Source organism: Arvicanthis niloticus, chromosome 9 (genome assembly GCF_011762505.2).
Source record: "Arvicanthis niloticus isolate mArvNil1 chromosome 9, mArvNil1.pat.X, whole genome shotgun sequence".
Taxonomy (NCBI): domain Eukaryota; kingdom Metazoa; phylum Chordata; class Mammalia; order Rodentia; family Muridae; genus Arvicanthis; species Arvicanthis niloticus.
This window is the reverse complement of record NC_047666.1, coordinates 58,538,675-58,557,426: the sequence shown is the minus strand read 5'-3', so window position 1 is coordinate 58,557,426 and position 18,752 is coordinate 58,538,675.

Below are 18,752 nucleotides of genomic sequence, written 5' to 3'. Positions count from 1 at the left end.
CAACCACCTGTAACTCTAGCCCAGGAGATCCAACTCTGACGGCTCCTGTGGGTACCTACACTCATGTATATACACACACTATTAAAAATAGTAAAAGTGAGCAGAGCGGTGATGGCGCACGCCTTTAATCCCAGCACTCAGGAGGCAGAAACTGAAAGCTCTCTGTGAATTTGAGGCCAGCCTGATCTATAGAATGAGTTCCAGGGGAGCCAGGGCTACACAAAAAGAAACCCTGTCAAAACAAAAAACAAAACAAAAAGAATGTGTTTTTAAAGAAAATAAATGTACAAAATTTTAAACAGTTAGCCAGTTTAATCTTTAAAAAAATCTTAGTAATTATTATTACCATAAAGAGAAGAACAATATTATAATGTCACCTGTAAAGTGCTTGCTGTTACAAGCATGAGGATTGGAGTTCTATCCCTAGCAATTACATTGATAGGAATCCTCACCCATCACTGTATAAAACCTCTGAGACTTTTCCCTGGGAAAATGTGAATTATTTTCCTTTGAAACAGTCTATACCCTATTTCGCAATGCCTAGGATTAAATAATGCTTTCTTCTCCACACACATGAAAGAAGACAAACTTCATATGGTGGCTTAGTGGGAATCCTAACTCTGGAGAGACAAAGAAAAGTGGACCCTTTGAAGCTGTTTTTGTTTTAGATTTATTTCTATTATTTTATGTGTCTGTGTCTGCACACCATTGTGTGCTTGGTGCCAGAGGAGGTGGTGAGCCTCCATGTGGATGCTGGAAATTAAACCTGGATCTTTCACAAGAAAAAGTGCCCTTAACTGCTGAGCCAACTCTCCAGCCCATGGATCCCTGGAGTTTGGAGCCAAGAAATATATTTGAATTGATGAACTCCAGATTCAGGGAGAGACCCTGTCCCAAAAGACAGGATTGAGATTGATTGACTGAACTCTGACTTCTGAGTGGTGCACACACAAACACACATACATGTGCACACTTCTCACAATCACAGACACACACAGTAGATACACACACAAGAAGTACATGAAGATAATATGGAGAGAGATTGAGAAAGACACCTGACATTTGTCTCTGGTTTCCACACATGTGCACATATATATGAAAACACACATCACACACAAAATAAGTAGAAATAAATAAATACAGTGTAGTAGAACCCTTTCCAAATCTCTGATTGCTCCTGTCCCTTGTAAAATTCTGGCCTTATCAGTAACAATATTTGGGGTTGGGGTGAGATAGGGTTTCTCTGTATAGCCCTGGCTGTCCTGGAACTCTCTGTAGACCAGACTGGCCTCAAACTCACATAGATCCACCTGCCTCTGCCTCCAGAGTGTTGGGATCAAAGGCGTGTGCCACAACTGCCTGGCAAATCAGTAACAGCATAAAAAATTCACTTGGAAAAATTTCGTGCAATAAATATTTTCTATTTTCCTTTTTGGGTTTTATGTGAGTGTGTGCGTGCTATATACACATATGTACAAAGGCTTATGTCTGTGTACACAGACACCAAAGAGGGATGTAAGAGATCCCTCCTCTCTCTCTGCCTAATTCCTTCCTCTGAGACAGGGTCTCTCACTCAACCTGCACTTAGAATGGAGACCAACAAGCTCCCAAAAGCCTATCCATGTCCCCAGCACCACTGAGGTTGTAGGCCTACAGTGACATGCCCTACTTTGTTTTTTTGTTTGTTTTGTTTGTTTGGGTTTTTTTTGTTGTTGTTTTGTTTTTTTGTTGTTTTGTTTGTGACAGGGTTTGTCTGTGTAGCTCTGGCTGTCCTGGAACTCACTCTGTAGATCAGGCTGGCCTCGAACTCAGAAATCCACCTGCCTCTGCCTCCCAAGTACTGGGATTAAAGGCGTGCGCCACCACTGCCCGGCTTCCTACTTTGTGTTTAAAAACAGTTGCCATAGGTGCTGGGATCTGGACTCAGGTCTCCATGCTTTTGCCTGTGTGCTCCCACTCACAGAGCCATTTCTCCAGGCCTAGCAGGAGACAATTTGTAGGACCCTTCTTTTTTTATGCTTCTCATGTTTCAACGACACCTTTTTTCTTTACATTTGTACATATGTATGTATAGGAGTACTCATGTACGGAGGAGACACACTTGTGGAGGTCAATGGAGAACTTGAGAGTTGGTTCTCTCTTTCTGTCATATGTCTTTCGTATGTTTCCTATTGGCTTCGACTGAGATGTTTAGGGATGCCTCATATGCATGTGTAGGGACTTTGGGGTGCTGCCCCTACATTGTCTTGGTCTTTTCCATGGGGTGCCATGGTCATGTGACAGGGACCTGGTCAGGAGTAGGTGAGGTTTGAGGGCCCTGGGGTTTCTGAACCCATTCAACCTTACAAAGTTTCCTGGCACGGTTCGCTGCTCCACAACATGCACACACAGACGAAATAAAATGCTAAAAGCATAAGTTAATTCGTTACGAAAAAGATAAGTAGCCTTGAGGGAGCAGATGAGAAAGGCTCTCACAATGAAATATAGGGCAGAGGCATCATATAGACATTACATTGGCCAGAAATAACATCTAAACAATCCCGCATAGGCAAGGGAATCTATTTTAAGGTCATTGAACAGAAGCGGAACTCATGCCGGGGCAGTTGAGCCACTGACACAAATGAACAACTTCACGGTCCAAAGAGTATATGCCCCATGAGCCTAACAATTGTTAGTGGAGCTCCCAGGGCTACCAGAGGCCCACGAGAAGTCCCTCAACGTAGTATCCCTTTTCCCACTCTCTCTGGCCCCTGCTACAAGAACCGTAGCTATCACCATTACCCTGACCTTTAGTGAAGACTTGCCCTGCCAACAGTCAGGCTTAGGCGCATGCTCTCTTTCAGTCGCCTGAACGACATGTTGAAGGGGTTTAATGGACACGTGATGAAGACAGAGAAGGTTGGTGGCAAACGCACTCAACCGACTTGTTTCTTGGCATGCTTGATCAACCTTGTCAGACAGCTGTGTATGTGCTAGACCCAACACAGCGTGCAATTGTGTACACACATGGGTTTGTGCCGTCAAGGTTCTGAAGGCTCCTCCCAGGTTCCTCCTCTGGTAAGGACACATTCTCAGAGACTTGTCCTCCACAGGAACACTTGTGACCACCCTCTATTCTGAAACTTCCTTACCCTTAGATTCCAGTGCCGCGGTCCTCCACTGTTACACTCAACAAAGAAGGGATTGCAGGCTCAGCACACGGCGCTCCACTTGGACTGCCCTTGTTTGTGTTTTATGAGCTCAGAGCCTTTGGCATGAGCTTGGGCAAACTGTTTAAGCTGCTTCTTTAAGCAACAACACTTGCCTCATTAAGTTGTGAGAATTATGAGCTAACAACACTTAAAACAGTATCTAGAATTTGGTAGACATGAGTTATACTTAGATCTCTCAGCCAGATGTGGAAGTGCACACCTTTAATCTCAGCACTGGGGAGGCAGAGGCAGGTGGCTCTCTCTGAGTTCCAGGCCAGTTTCAGTACAGCCAGGGCTACACAAGAACACTGTCTCAAAACAAACAAACAAACAAACAAACAAATTCTCTCTCTGTCTCTCTGTCTCCCTGTCTCTGTCTGTCTGTCTGTCTCTGTCTCTCTCTCTCTCTCATACACAGTGTGTGTGTGTGCGTGTGCATGTGTGTGTGAAAGAAAAAAGTAATAAAATAATGCACAGATGTAAATATCATTAAATACATAGAAAAGCAACAAGCCAAGCAGACACAGACAGTGCTCCACTCCATAATTACTTGGGAGGCTGAAGGAAGTAACTTTCACTTAGAAGGGTTGTGAGCCCGGCAGTGGTGGCACACGCCTTTAATCCCAGAGCTTGGGAGGCAGAGGCAGGTGGATTTCTGAGTTCGAGGCCAGCCTGGTCTACAGAGTGAGTTCCAGGACAGCCAGGGCTACACAGAGAAACCCTGTCTCGAAAAACAAAAAAAAAAAAAAAAAAAAAAAAAAAAAGGGTTGTGTTTTTTGTTTTTGTAGATTTTTATATTTATATGTAGGAGAGTCTTACCTGCATGTGTGTACATGCATAGCACACATAAAGTACTCATGGAGGTTAGAAGAGGGCATCAGATCTGCTGGAACTGGACTTAGATAGTTGGAAGCCACTACGTAGATCCTTTGAACAGAACCCAGGTCCTTTGCAAGAGCAAGTGCTCTAGCCCCATTTGTTTGTTTGTTTGTTTGTGTTGTTCTTTTACTTTTGGAGTTTTGTTGTTACTGTTTTGTTTTGTTTGGGATAGGGTCTCCCCAAGGCTTGGAACTTACAGAGATCCACCTACCTTGGCCTCCAAAGTGCTGGGATTAAAGATGTACAACTAAGTCTATTTTTATTTAAGATTCATTTTTGTTTTGTTTTTGTTGTTGGTTGGTTGGTTAGTTTTGGTTTGTTTGTTTCTTTTTGGTTTTTCAAGACAGGGTTTTTCTGTGTAACAGAGCTTTGTACACCAGGCTGGCCTCGAACTCACAGAGATCAGCCTGACTCTGCCTCATGAGTGCTGGGATTAAAGGAATGTGCCACCACTGCCAGGCCTTTTTGTTTTTTTTTTTTTGTTTTGGTTTGTTTTGTTTTGGTTTGGTTTGGTTTTGGTTTTGGTTTTTTCGAGATGGGCTTTCTCTGTATAGCCTTGGCTGTCCTGGAACTCACTCTGTAGACCAGGCTGGCCTTGAACTCAGAAATCCGCCTGCCTCTGCCTCCCAAGTGCTGGGATTAAAGGTGTGCGCCACCACTGCCCAGCCTTTTTGGTTTTTTCTTATACATGATTTATTTATTTTTATTGTATGTGCATTGGTGTTTCGATTGCATGTGCGTCTCTGAGGGTGTCAGTAGTGAGGTGCTGTGTGGGTGCTAGGAATTGAACTCAGGACCTCTGGAAGAGCAGTCAGTGCTCTTAACCACTGAGCCATCTCTCCAACCCTATTTTTGGTGTGTGTGTGTGTGTGTGTGTGTGTGTGTGGTCATGAGAGAGAGAGAGAGAGAGAGAGAGAGAGAGAGAGAGAGAGACAGAAAGACAGAGTGAGAGACAGAGACAGACAGAGAGAACAGTATAGCACTCACTTTGAAGTGAGTCTAGTAGTTTAAAACCTACCAGGGCAAAACCTCATTTCAAAAAGAAAAAGACAAACAAAAACATACAAACAAACAAAAACCCAAATATACCTTATGTCAAAATCCTTTATAAAGTCGCTGAGTACATGAGAATAAAGAAACCTTTAAATCAGGCTGCTGTGGATATTAGATGTTTACAACCTGAAATCTAAATCACATAAAATTAAATTTATTTAAAGAGATACTTATTTTTTTTATTATTACCATGTGTGTGAGTGTATGTGTGCATGTGCGTGTGTGTGCGTGTGCGTGTGTGTGTGTGTGTGGTATGTGTGGGTCCAAGTGCCACAGAGTGTTTGTAGAGTTCAGAGGACAATTTTGGGTAGTCTGTTTTCTCCTTCCACCTGTACATAGGTCCCAGGAATTGCCAGGATCAGGAACAAGGGCCTTTACCCACTGAACTAGCTCACCAGCTCTAATTTTGGAATTTTAAAAAGCTAAATACATATAGTTCAAGGAAGTCCAACACCATAGAGCCCATTAATTATGTATTCATCTGTCTGTCAACCATCTGTCTGTCTGTCTGTCTGTCTGTCTGTCTGTCTGTCTATGGGTCTTAAGAGCACTGGCTACTCTTCCAGAGGACTCTGGTGTGAGTCCTAGCAACCCTGTGGTGGCTCACCAACCTCTGTACCTGTAATTCTGGAGGATCCCCCACAGTCATCTGGCCTCAGAGGACACTGCCCACATGTGGTGTATAGACATACATGTAGGCAAAGCACCCCCTCATACTAAATACAACTAAATAAAATAGTTAATTTTTAATTTGAAAATGAAAATTCATTTGAGAAGCCAGGTAGGTAGAGTGCTTGCCTACGAGGACAAGGCCGTCAGTTACCGCCTTGACAACGAGCGAAGCCAATGAGTGGCTGAAACGACTGGCATGTATGCTGAACCCAGGGCCATTTGTACCTGGGTCTAATTTTTTCCAGAAGATTTGATGCTAACGATGTCTGCAACCCAAACCAGAAGGTATACTTTTGGAAATAATTAAATATCTTTGGCTCATTAAATCTTATCTTTTGGGAAGTGGCTACAGTAATGTGGTCATTTTCCTGCCAACTCCTAAGCCCGGAGCGGCAGCCCGTGAAGTGGCAGCCCGTGAAGTGGCAGCATTTTGAACCTGTTTATCAGCCACTAACTGCCAACTGGACTTTTTTTTTTTTATTATTATTTTTATTTTATTTTTTATTTTTATTTTGCTGTTTCAAACAACCATCAATGAGAGTATTTCATTCTCCATACTCTGGGCCCAGAGTTCATGCAAAAGAGTAGGGTATGGTGCTGTGTGCCCCTGTGCTTGAAAGGGAGAGGCAGAAATATCAAGAGTTCATTGTCGGCCATGGCTACATAGGAAGTTTGAGGCTAGCCTGGGATGAGACCCTGCCTCAAAACAACCTTCTGATAATACTTTTGTTACTGTCCAGCCCACTGTCTTTGCAGTATATGCAATAAACATCTTTTCTCCCTGAAAAATAAAATTATAAGAGATATTGAAAGTTTAATGTGAAGGCTATACAGAGAAACCCTGTCTTGAAAAACCAAAAAAAAAAAAAAAAAAAAAAAAGAAAGTTTAATGTGTCATCATTGCCTAGTGGTTTTTAAAAGAAGATTTATTTGTATATGTGTGTCTGTGCATGTATGCACACAGCATGCCTGGCTTGTTACATTCGTCTGGCTTCTGAACTCCAGACATCTTGCACTTCTCTTTTTTTTTGGGGGGGGGGGGGCGGGGAGGCAGGGAAGGCAGGGAAGCAGTTCAAGACAAGGTTTCTCTGTGTAGTCGTGACTGTTCTGGACCTACTCTATAGACTAGGCTGTCCTGGAACTCACAGAGCTCTGCCTCTCGCCTGCCTCTGCCTCCTGAGTGCTGGGATTAAAGGCATGCACCATCAAGCACAACAGCTTCTGCTGGTTAGTTTTAACTGTCAGTTTTATCTTGTTATGGTCTGACTCTCCCCCCCTCCCCACCCCAGAATATCGGTAGACGTTTTGTTTCATGCCTGGCAGCTATTTCATACCTGGCAGCTATTTCATATTGTTGCCCTAACAGGCCTGCCAGTCATCGACACAGAGAAGAAGTGACTTGGCTCAAGGGCATTCTGACCGCATACCCTGTTTGTTCTGTATGTTCTGAGTGTTCTGTATGAGTTTGCTTATCTTAAGAAATTCCACAAAGCTTTATATAGGACCCATCAAATCAGAGGTCAATGTGAACTGTTGTGTCAAAAAAGGCTTGAATCAGAGCCGACCACCAGGCAGCCCTTCCTACCTACATACAAACTCACTGTGGTTTTTGTGGCGGACACTGAAGAATGCTACTAATAAGTCAAAAGTTATAATTATGATACTCATGCTCTGTTACCTCAATGTTCTGAAATTCCCTTGTTTACCACCCATCCATCATCCTCCTTAGCTTACACAGGACCGATCAGCTTAAAGATTAGTTAGCTGACAATACTTTGTCTATTAAGTCAACTGTTCTCCTTCTTGCCCTTTAAGCTTTTGAACCTGAGTTTTCCTATTAAAAAGTCTCCACTGGGAGTAGACTAGTACCACAGTCCTTTTTGCAGTCCTAGAACTCCAGTATTATTATGTGCATTCAATAAACTTTTCTTGCTTAACTGAGATCAGTGTTTACATGGTTTGAGTGGCGATTTCCTGAACCCCAACAGACATAACCTAGAATCACTTGGGAAGAGAGTCTTAATGAGAGTTTCTGGGGCTGGAGCAATGCACTGGCTGCTCTTGCAGAGGACTCAGGTTCAATTCCCAGCACCCACATGGCCACTCACAGCTCCAGATGATCTGATACCTTCACATAAACTTTGTGCAGGCAAAACACCAATGCTCATACAAATAAAAATAAGATTTATAAAAGAAGAAATGTCTGCATGCAGGCATTTCTTTTTCTTTTCTTTTCTTTTCTTTTTTCTTCTAGACAGGGTTTCTCTGTATAGCCCTGGCTGTTCTGGAACTCACTCTGTAGACCAGGCTGCCCTCGAACTCAGAAATCTGCCCCCCTCTGCCTCCCAAGTGCTGGGATTAAAGGCGTGAGCCACCACTGGCCTGTTTGAAGTTCTTGCTTGGCTTTCCCACCATGATGGACTAAGGGCCAGAATTGCAACCTGAAATAACTTTCTCCCACTAGTTGTTTTTTTTTGTCAGAGTTGTTTGTTTGTTTTTAGCACAGCAACAGAAACCGAATACAGCAAGTGCTCTTAACTACTGCGTCACTGCAGCCATCCCCACTTTGACAGGGTCTCTGGTATTCTAGACCAGCCTTGAACGTACTATGTAGCTGAGGAGGGTCTTGAACTCATGATCTTCCTGCCTCTCCTCTGAAGTGGTGAGATTTCCAGAGTGTGTCACCATGTGTGGTTGATCAAACCCAGGGCATCCTGCCTGCCAGGCAAGCATTCTACTAACTGAACTACAGCCCCAGTCCAAAACAGCTTTCCATGTCACTGGATTTTTATGTCACTTGGAGGAGGTGTGGGACAGACTCTGAGCACAGGCCTAGTGAAGCGAATACATTTGGAGGGAGGCAGAGAACTGCATGGGAGTCGGGCTGAAGTTGGCAAGAAGACTAGGGAAAGGCTGAAGGAAGAAGCTGCCATCATCTGAATAATGATATGCTCTTCAGTTATCTCTGTGTTAAACACTTGGCCCTTATGGTGGTGCTATTTCATGGTGATGCTATTGGGAACTCCCAGGGACCTTCAGTACGTGGGCCTTATGGGAAGTACTGAGGTCATTGTGGAGCATACTCTTGAAGAGGATTGTGGGATTACAAACTCTTTCTGTCTTTTTATTCCCTGGCTCATGATGAAGACCCAAACAATGAGTCTCCAAGATCTTACACTAAAACCTTTAAAACTGTAACAGCCCCAGACCTTAACACAACTGACTCCTGATGGAAGTACCATTCAGGCTGTAAAACTCAGCATGGAGAGAGCACCACTGGCCAAAACTACAACAAAACCTAATCCATCAAAGTCCATAGTTCTAGGAAAGTCCCTATGTGTTCTAACCTTGCTTTTTGGCTTCTGTAGTTCTCTGTTTCTGAGTTAACTGTTCTTGGTAACTGAAACATGCCAACCCAGGACATGGTTTTTGTGCTTAAAAGCTCACCCACCAAGCTGAGCAATGGTAGCACATATCTTTAATCCCAGCACTTGGGAGGCAGAGGCAGGCAGATTTCTGAGTTCGAGGCCAGTCTGGTCTACAGAGTGAGTTCCAGGACAGCCAGGGCTACACAGAGAAACCCTGTCTCAAAAAACAAAAAAACCAAAAACAACAACAATAACAAAAACCCAAAAAAAGAGAGAAAGAGAGTGAGAGAATTGCCTCAGGAAGCAGTGCATTATAATATTACAAAGCTGACTAATACAAGGGGCTATAGATATCGACAGCCTTTTGGTTTTTGTTGTTGTTGTTTTGTTTTGTTTTGTTTGGTTTGGTTGCACTTGTTTCTAAGGAGTACACAATAACAACAAACCAAAAATAAAACAAAATAAAGCAAACAGAACAGCCAGAATTCGAAGCCAGGAAATCCACTTTAAGTTCATTCACCACATCTACCTTTTACTCATTACTAAAGCTGTTTGAATCCAGTGTGAAACTTTAAAACCTGGAGTAATTTAAACTTAAAACAAATCCAGATGCTTTTGTTTGTTTGTTTCTCTGGAAAAATCTGAGAAATCTAGAAGCATTGTCAGTAATTTTCCCACATAGAATACTAGGTCAGCTACATTGTGAGATAGACCTGTACCCTGCTCACTAGAGTTTCTGGCCAGTTGCTTGCCCACTGTCACTGCCTGCCTGACTATTGTAGATTGCTTTGTGTCCAGTGCCTGTCTGAGTCTGTACACTCAGCAAGAGAAACTGCTTGTTTCAAAATTCTTGCTCCCTGAGTTCCATTCCCAGAACCTGACCAGTTATGGGAGGAAATGTCTATTTTAGTTTACAGTGAGTTCCAGGTTGAGGTCCATCACTACGATTGGGTTACATCGACAGGAGGTCAGAGCAGCTAATCACATAACTGCAGCCGAGGGCAGAGATGAAGGGATGTGTGCTTGCTCAGTACACTGATAGAGTTCTTAGACTAGCGACTGGTGCCGCCCATTTTCAGGCTAGGTCCTCCCACATCAATTAAGGCAAGCAAGATAGTCCCCAACAAGTATGGTTACAGGCCAACCCAAGATAGGCAGTCTCTCACTGAGAGTCTTTTTCCTGGTGACCTTAGGTTTTGTCAACATGACCATGAAAACTAGTCAGCACAGTACACTACCAGGGCACCATGCCTTCTGTCTCCACCTCATTTCATAGGCATTCAGTATGGATCAGCACAAACTGGGCACTGCAAGTGCTACCAAGATGCCAATACTGAATTCTGGCTCCCCAGGGAAGCATGGTCAGGACCTTTGACTAGTACTGCGATCTGAACTGCGAGCCCTCTTTGTTTAACCCTAACAGTTTTCTTGCAGGTCCCAACCCCAAATACAATCATGGCAGGAGTTGAGGCTTCAGTCTGACATGCACAGGGGTGGTATGCATGCTTGCAGTCCTCACATTAATATCCTAGTGAAGAGTTAACCTCAGTTCAAACCTGTCTCTATGACTCTGACTTTCCCTAGAGACTGTGGTTTCATTCACAGCAGAGATTCCACACATCCCATTGTCACGCCTGGTCACATCCTGATTTAAAAGAATCCTGGGGTTGGGAGAACTGCTCAGTGGGTAAGAACACTTGCTATGTAGGCATGAAGACCTGAGTTTGAACTCCCAGGACCCATGTATAAAGCAGGTCATGGCCACACAAACCTGTAACCCCAGCAGTGAAGGGCAGAGACAGATAGACCTCAGGAAGAAGCTGGCTAGCAAACCTAGCCAAAATGGATGGCAACCTCCAGGTTTAGTGGGAGACCCTGTCTCAAAGGAACAAGGCAGAGAAGGATAGAGGACCTCTGCCCTCTGCATCTGTGCAGTAGCCCATGCACACACAGGAACACACACACACACACACACACACACACACACACCAACTATTTTTAAAGGAGGAAGAACTACAGAGTTGCTATCTTCATAGTTTTAGGTGAACTGCAGAAACTTCATACCCGTTCCGAGAATAGTGGCCCCAGATTTCTAAGCCTTTGCAGTTTCAGTGTTCAGAGAGGCTGGCCATTCCCAAACTACCATTAGATATATAATTGCTACCTACGAGGATGCTCTCTTGTGAGCCCATTAGCAAAATACCTGACCTGCAACGTAATATACACAACGAGTTTAAGCCCAGCTGAGACTGCCTTCTTAGAGTGGGTGCGAGCGTGGGAGGAGGGGAAAGGAGAGGAAGAGTCCAGGCAGCAAGATGGCTGCTTAGGTTGGGCCAGAGATGGGACAGTAAATCAATCTCTCTCTCTCCCCCTCCCTCCCTCCTTTTTCTTCCTCTCCCCCTCCAGTGTACATGAAGATTCCCCTTTACCACTGAGCACTCCTGTTTTTTACCACCCAACCCACCACCTCGTTATTGCTGTGGTGCCTGGCACACTGTTTTAAAATTAGCCTCTCATTTTTATACTTATTTTAAAAAATAATTTCATATTTATTTCTTTTAGGTATATAAGTGTTTTGTTTACATATATGCCTGGGGGTACCACCTGCATGCCTGCTGCTTGAGGTCAGAAGGCATCAGATTCCTAGAACTGAATTTATAGACAGATGGAGACAGCTGTGTTGGTCCTGATAATTGAACCTAGGTCCTCTGCAAGAACACGTACTCTTAACTGCCAAACTGTCTCTCCTGTCCTGTATATAATTTAAAAAAAAAACAAGTTGTACTTATTCTTATTCTATGTGTGTATACGAGTATTTTGCTTGCATGTATTTCTGTGCATCATGTGGATACAGTACCTGCAGAGGCAGAAAGAGAGCTTGGACATCCTGGGTTGGGAGCTACAGATGGTTGTGAGCTACCACATCAGTGCTGGGAATTGAACTCAGGTCCTCTGAAAGAGCAGTCAGTGTTCTTAACTGCTGAGCCATCTCTCCATCCTCTCTCATCTCCTCTCATCTTTGTAATATTTTTTTTTGTTTTTTTGTTTTGTTTATGGTTTTTCGAGACAGGGTTTCTCTGTGTAGCCCTGGCTGTCCTGGAACTCACTCTGTAGACCAGGCTGGCCTGGAACTCAGAAATCTGCCTGCCTCTGTCTCCCAAGCACTGGGATTAAAGGCGTGTGCCACCACTGCCCGGCCTCATCTTTGTAATTTTAAATCAAGCTAGGTAAAATGAATTTTTCAATTTCAAGTGTGAAACACAACTAAAAAAACATCAAAGGAACAAGTGGTTAAGTGTGAATCCCAAGCTAGCTGTCTCTGGGTGCCTTTACCTAATAACCTGCCATGCTGAGAGGAGTTAGCTCCAGCTAACAGTGAAGACACAAGTCCAGGAAGACAAGAGACAACTGGGAACAGGGCCAGAACAGGAAGACAGGACGGTCTGGCTCAGGGCCCAGGGTTCTTATCTACTTTTATTCTTATCTGCACAAATCCAAATCTGGACCCACAGGTTAGTTCTGTTTGATGGAGCACAAAACGTTTTAGAAGCAACCCCAGGAATTTACAGCTGGGAGTCAAAGCAGAGGAGCAGGAAAACCAGTTAGGCCTCCTGAGGCCTAACCTGCCAAATCTTTTTTTTTTTTCCTGCGTATTGATTCTTATTTTATGTGTATGAATGTTTTGCTTGTGTGTATAATGTGTACTGTGTCATTGCCTGCTGCCCGTGTAGGCTGGAAGAAGGTCTCAGAGTCTCTGTAACTAAAGTTACGGACAGTTGTGAGCCACCATTTATGTCCTGAGAACTGAACTTGGGAGAGCAGCAGCTTAGTTGCTGTCTGTCTGTCTGTCTTTCTTTCACCTAGGTGTCTCTGGTTGCTTGGTTGCTTGGAACTCGATCTGTAGACAATGTTGCCTTGAAGTCACAGGGATCTGTTGTTGCCTCTCCCTCTGGAGTGCTGGGACTAAAGCCCGACACCATCAAAAACAACCTAGCAAGTGTTATTTGGGGGTGGGGGGAGGATAGGTGACACGGTTTCTCTGAGTAGCTCTGGTAGAACAAGTCGGCTGAAAACTCAAGAGACCTGCCTCTAGCAAATGTTCTTAAGTGTTGAGACCTCTCTCCATCTTCTCGACAAATCTTTAAAACTGAACTTTTTTTCTTGATAATTTAAACTATGGCTGAAGTCAGGCGACATGATTTTAATCCCAGTACTCTGGAGGCTGAAAAGGAGGTGGGTTTCTGTGAGCTTAGGGCCAGCCAGGGCTACATAGAAAAACCCTGTCTCAAAGAAAAAAAAAAAAAAGCCAAAATTGTGGTAGAGCGCTTGCTTAGCAGGCCTGGGGTTAGTTCTGTAGGGACCACACCACAGGGAGTGATGGCACAAACTTTGATTCTAGAACTCCAGAAGTAAAGGCAAGAGGATCAGAAATTCAAGGTTATCTGCAGGTACAGGTAAGTTGGTGCCTAGCCTGGCCTATGTAAGACCCTGTCCAAAACAAAACACAGCTGAATTTGGCAGCAGGTACCTACAACTCTAGCACCCAGGAGGCAGAGATGGGACCAGAGGAGGCAGAAGTACAAATCTGAGACCAGTCTGGTTGATGTAGCAAGTTCTAGGCCAGGCAGGGCTACATAGAGAGACACTGTCTCAGCACCAGCAGTAGCAACAAGAAAACATTTAAACAACTAGCCAGGCATGATGTAGCTATGATGGCATCTTCCTATAATCATAGCCATTGGAGAGCTGAGGAAAGATAACTGTTGAGAGTCGGAGGTTAGCCTGGATCTACATGGTGGGACTGTTTCAAAACAAAACAAAACAAAACAACAACAAAAAAAAAAATCAAAAAGTACACTGTATTAATTAAAAGTATATCTAAGTGAGATAAAAAATCTGGTGGATTCCGGACAGTGGTGGCGCATGCCTTTAATACCAGAACTTGGGAGGCAGAGGCAGGTGGATTTCTGAGTTCAAGGCTAGCCTGGTCTACAGAGTGAGTTCCAGGTACAGCCAGGGCTACACAGAGAAACCGTGTCTTGAACCCTCCCCTCCAAAAAAAAAAGAAAAGAAAAAGAAAAAAAAAAAAGAAAAATCTGGTGGATATAGAAAATTATAACCCTTCATACAAAAAAACATAATAATTAAGGTAAAGAGATACAGCACACAAAAAAACCCACAACCTCAGAAGCAAATGAAATCATTAACAGTAATAAAATCTCAAAGCGGCTTAAAGCAAAAGAATACTCTTGTACAGTAGCATACTGACTGATTTTGTGTGTTAACTTGCTATAAACTAGAGTTATCAGAGAGAGAGGAGGCTCAGTTGAGGAAATGCCTTCATGAGATCCAGTTGTAAAGCATTTTCTCAATTAGTGATTAATGGGGGAGGGCCTAGGCCATAGTGGGTGGTGCCATCCCTGGGCTGATGGTCGTGGGTTCCATAAGAAAGCAGGCTGAGCAAGCCAGTAAGCAGCACCCTCGATGAACCCTGCATCAGCTCCTGCCTTCAGATTCCTGTCCTGCTAGGGTTCCTGTCCTGACTTCCTTCACTGCTACACTAGGATGTAAGTGTAAGCCAAAATTAGCCCTTTCCTCTCCCATTTGCTTTTGGGTCATGGTGTTTTGTTGCAACAACAGAAACAGACGTATCTTCAGACGTACGTATCTTCATTATAAGAAGTTGTTTCTCTCTCATCATCTGTTAGTGCCAAGGCTGTGTAAATAAAGTGCTCAAAATTCAGTTCCTTGTGACATGGGTTGATTCTAGCCTATAGCCCTAGTTACATGGGGGTTGGCAGGGCAGATGGATCACTTGAGCCTAGGGTCTTAGCCTAGTCTGGACAGGATAACAAGACCCTGTCTCAAGAGTAGAGGGAAAACATGGTGGCGCACGCCTTTATTCCCAGCACTTTCGAGGCCAGCCTAGTTATACTGGCTGGTCGTATGTGTCAACTTGACATAAGCTATAATTATCAGAGAGGAAGAGAGCTGCTGGTTTGTGTGTGGTATCTGCCTGCTTGGAGAACTAGTCTGTTTAGAGGACTGGTCATATTTGGTGTTTGCTACAGAACTGAACTGCTAAGAAAGAAGATCCAGCTTACCCCTAAAGAACTCTTGCTGAACAGGTCTACTTCCCTGTATCCTAATAACTTTTCTCTTCCACTACCTCTGCTGGGTGTTGGAATAGAGGAGAGGTTGAACCCTTATTAAAAGTAGGCTGTGGCCTGGCAGTGGTGGTGCATGCCTTTAATCCCAGCACTTGGGAGGCAGAGGCAGGCGGATTTCTGAGTTCAAGGCCAGCCTGGTCTACAGAGTGAGTTCCAGGACAGCCAGGGCTACACAGAGAGACCCTGTCTTGAAAAGCAAAACAAAACAAAAAAATAAAGTAGGTTGTAAAATGTTTATGCCTACAGCATATTCTCATTTAGTGCTTAATGGGGAACAGCCAAGCTAGTAGGTGGTGCCATCCTTAGACTGGTAGTCCTGGGTTCTATTAAAAAGGAGGCTGACTAAGCCATGGGAAACAAGCCAGTACATTCTGCCTCCACCACCGCCCCCTCCATGGCCTCTGCATCAGCTCCTGCCTCCAGGTTCCAGCTCTGCTTGAGTTCCTGTCCTGATTTCATCCAAAGATGGACTATGACCTAGAAGTGTCCTTTTCTCTGCAACTTTCTTTTTGGTTATGGTGTTTCTTTGAAGCAACAGAAATCCTAAGACACTAGTCTACATACTGAGTTCTGGGATAACCAGGGCCAAGTCTTAAAACAAAACAAACAATATATATATATATATATATATATATATATATATATATATATCAAATGAGAAGGTCCAGAAGAGAGAACACTGTAGAAATTATGTAAATATAGTACTTATGATGGTTGGAATAAGAATGGTCTCCATAGGTAGGCATGCATATATAATTTTATATATATATATATATATATATATATGCTTAGTCACAAGGGATTGGCACTATTTGAAAGGATCAGAAGGACTAGGAGGTGTGGCCTTGTTGGAGGAAGTATGTCATTGAGGGTGGCCTTTGAAGTTTCAAAAGTCCATGCCAAGTCCAGAATCTCTCTGTTACAGATCAGGATGTAGCTCTTAGCTACTGTTCCAGTGCTGACTTCAACGCCACCATCCTCCTCACTATGAGAATAATGGACTAAACCACTGAAGCTGGAGCAAGGCCCTTCCCCCTTCCCTTCCCTTCCCTTCCCTTCCCTTCCCTTCCCTTCCCTTCCCTTCCCTTCCCTTTTCACTTTTCCCTTCCCTTCCCACCCTTTCCTTCTCCCTTCCCTTCCCTTTCCTCTTCCCTTCCTTCTTCCCTTCCATTTTCTCTTCACTTTCCCCTTCTCTTCCCTTCCCTTCCCTTCCTTTCCACCAGGCTTCTCCTTTTTTTCTATATAACCCAGCCATTTTGGTCATGTAGTCTCTGTCTCCATGCTTGACCTCTTGGTTCAATCATGTTTCTTCCTCTCCCTTGGTCCTTCTCCATCTACTTGCCTCTGCTCCTCTCTTAGTCCCTTGGCCCGCTCTCCACTTCCTTTTCTGCCCAACTCCTACTGCCCAGTTCCTGTTTGGTCTGGATTCTTCCAGATGCCTCTGGCTACTCTCTCACTCCTATCTACAATAAAACCCTACTCCTCAACCATACATAGAATGGTCACATCCTCATTTTCAGTTGGTAGCTATCCTACTGAGGAGGTGACAGATTTGGCAGGTCCAGTTCACCTTGGCATACACTGATTTAGGGTAAGGTAAGGTGTAGGAAGCAGCAATGTACCAGCTTTAAAAGACAAGATGAGGAATTGGGGGTATAGCTCAAGAACAAGGGCCTGTTTGTTATGTATGTGGTCCTGGTACCTGTCCGCAGACACAGACACAAGCATACATATTAATGTACACAGAGCTGGGTATGGTGGGACATGGCTGTAATCTCAGCATTTGAGAGGTAGAAGCAATAGGATCAGAGGTTCAAGGCTAGCCTCGAAGTCAGAAGAACCTCACTCGAGGCCCCTCTCCAAAATAGTTTAGATTTGTTTCCAGGAGGTGGTGACACACACCTTTAATCCCAGCACTTGGGAGGAGAGGCAGGTGGATTTCTGAGAGTTCCAGGGTAGCCTGGCTTACAGTGTGAGTTCCTGGACAGCCAGGGCTACATAGAGAAACCCTGTCCTGGAAAAATTAGAAACAAACAAAAGTTAGAGGAAGAAAAAAAAAAATCCCTGAGCATAGTGGCACCTGCTTATAATTCCAGCATCTGGGAGGCAGAGGCAGGAGAATCAAATTCAAGGCCAGCCAGGACTATACAGCAAGATCTCCTCTCAAGATAAACAAGAAAGGAAGAAAGGAAGGAAAGTAAACAGGGAGAAAAGAGATGCTACACAGCTGCCTCGGGCCCTGTGCCTTCACCAGAGGGTGGGGTTGGGTCCAGAGGGTGGGGTGGGGTGGGGACTAGAGGCAGGGTGGGGAAAGCCCCATGTTTACAACCTCACAATAATGAGCTGAAACTGGGGCCTGGTGCTTTGGGCAAAGAAGGAAGACGCCAGAGCTGCTCTGCTTGAGTGAGCACCCTTGCCTAACTGATGTGGGTGCCCAAAACCCCGGCAGGAGGGAAGGCTTGAGGACCGACCAGTCACAGCTGCAAGTGTAACAACTGCCAAAGCTGAGAAGAACAGCCTTGCCACTTTGCAGTGACTTTGCCCATAGCAAGGACTACATACAGTCTTTGCCTCTTGCCTCTAGGGAGGAAGTTAGGTTCAGTGACCGTGGGGGGATTGGACAGCCTGAGGTAATGGCTACACCTCTGGCTGCGATCTGGGTCAGAGAGGTGAGGAATGGGGGCAGGACTTCCTTCTGGGTCCCAAGTGTTTCAGAACAAACACTGGCCAGCTGGTCACAGCCCTGTGTGAGTCTCTGATAGACACCAAAGAGGGGACCTAATGAAGGCTGCCCAGGAGTCTGTTTCCACAATATTTTTTTTTTCTGAGACAGAACCAACACACAGTAGGCAAGTTTTGTATCAATACATCGACCCCAAGCCCTCTTTTTACCATTGTTGTTTCTTTAATGTCGCTATCATTTCGAATTATAAAAGTATTTTACACCATGGCTTTTTTGTTGTTGTTGCTTTTGTTCGTTTTGTTGTTGTTATTCTGTTTTGTTTTTGAGACAAGGTCTTGCAGGGTAGCCCAGGCTGGCCTTGAACTCCCTTTCTTCTGGCCTTAGCTTCAGGAGTCTGGCATTGTGAGCACAAACGACCATGCCTGGATTCACATTGTGTTTCTTCTGAATGGTTATATCTTCTCTCCTAGCTTTGCTGAGTCTCGAAGGTTAGTTTTTTGGTTTGGTTTTGTCTTTATTCTTTGTAGTCTTGGGGCAGAAAGCCAGGGCCTCACACATGCTATGCTCTATGTATATGATGCAGTTAGACCAGAACACCTTGCAGGTAGGTATTGAATTACCAGGTCAGAGAGGGCTGTTTTCAAGAAGGCCTAAGGAGAATTATTTGGTGGATACCCCTCGGACACATAGCCAGATACATTAAGGGCTGGGGCTAGACTTCCTGACTTGTAATTGT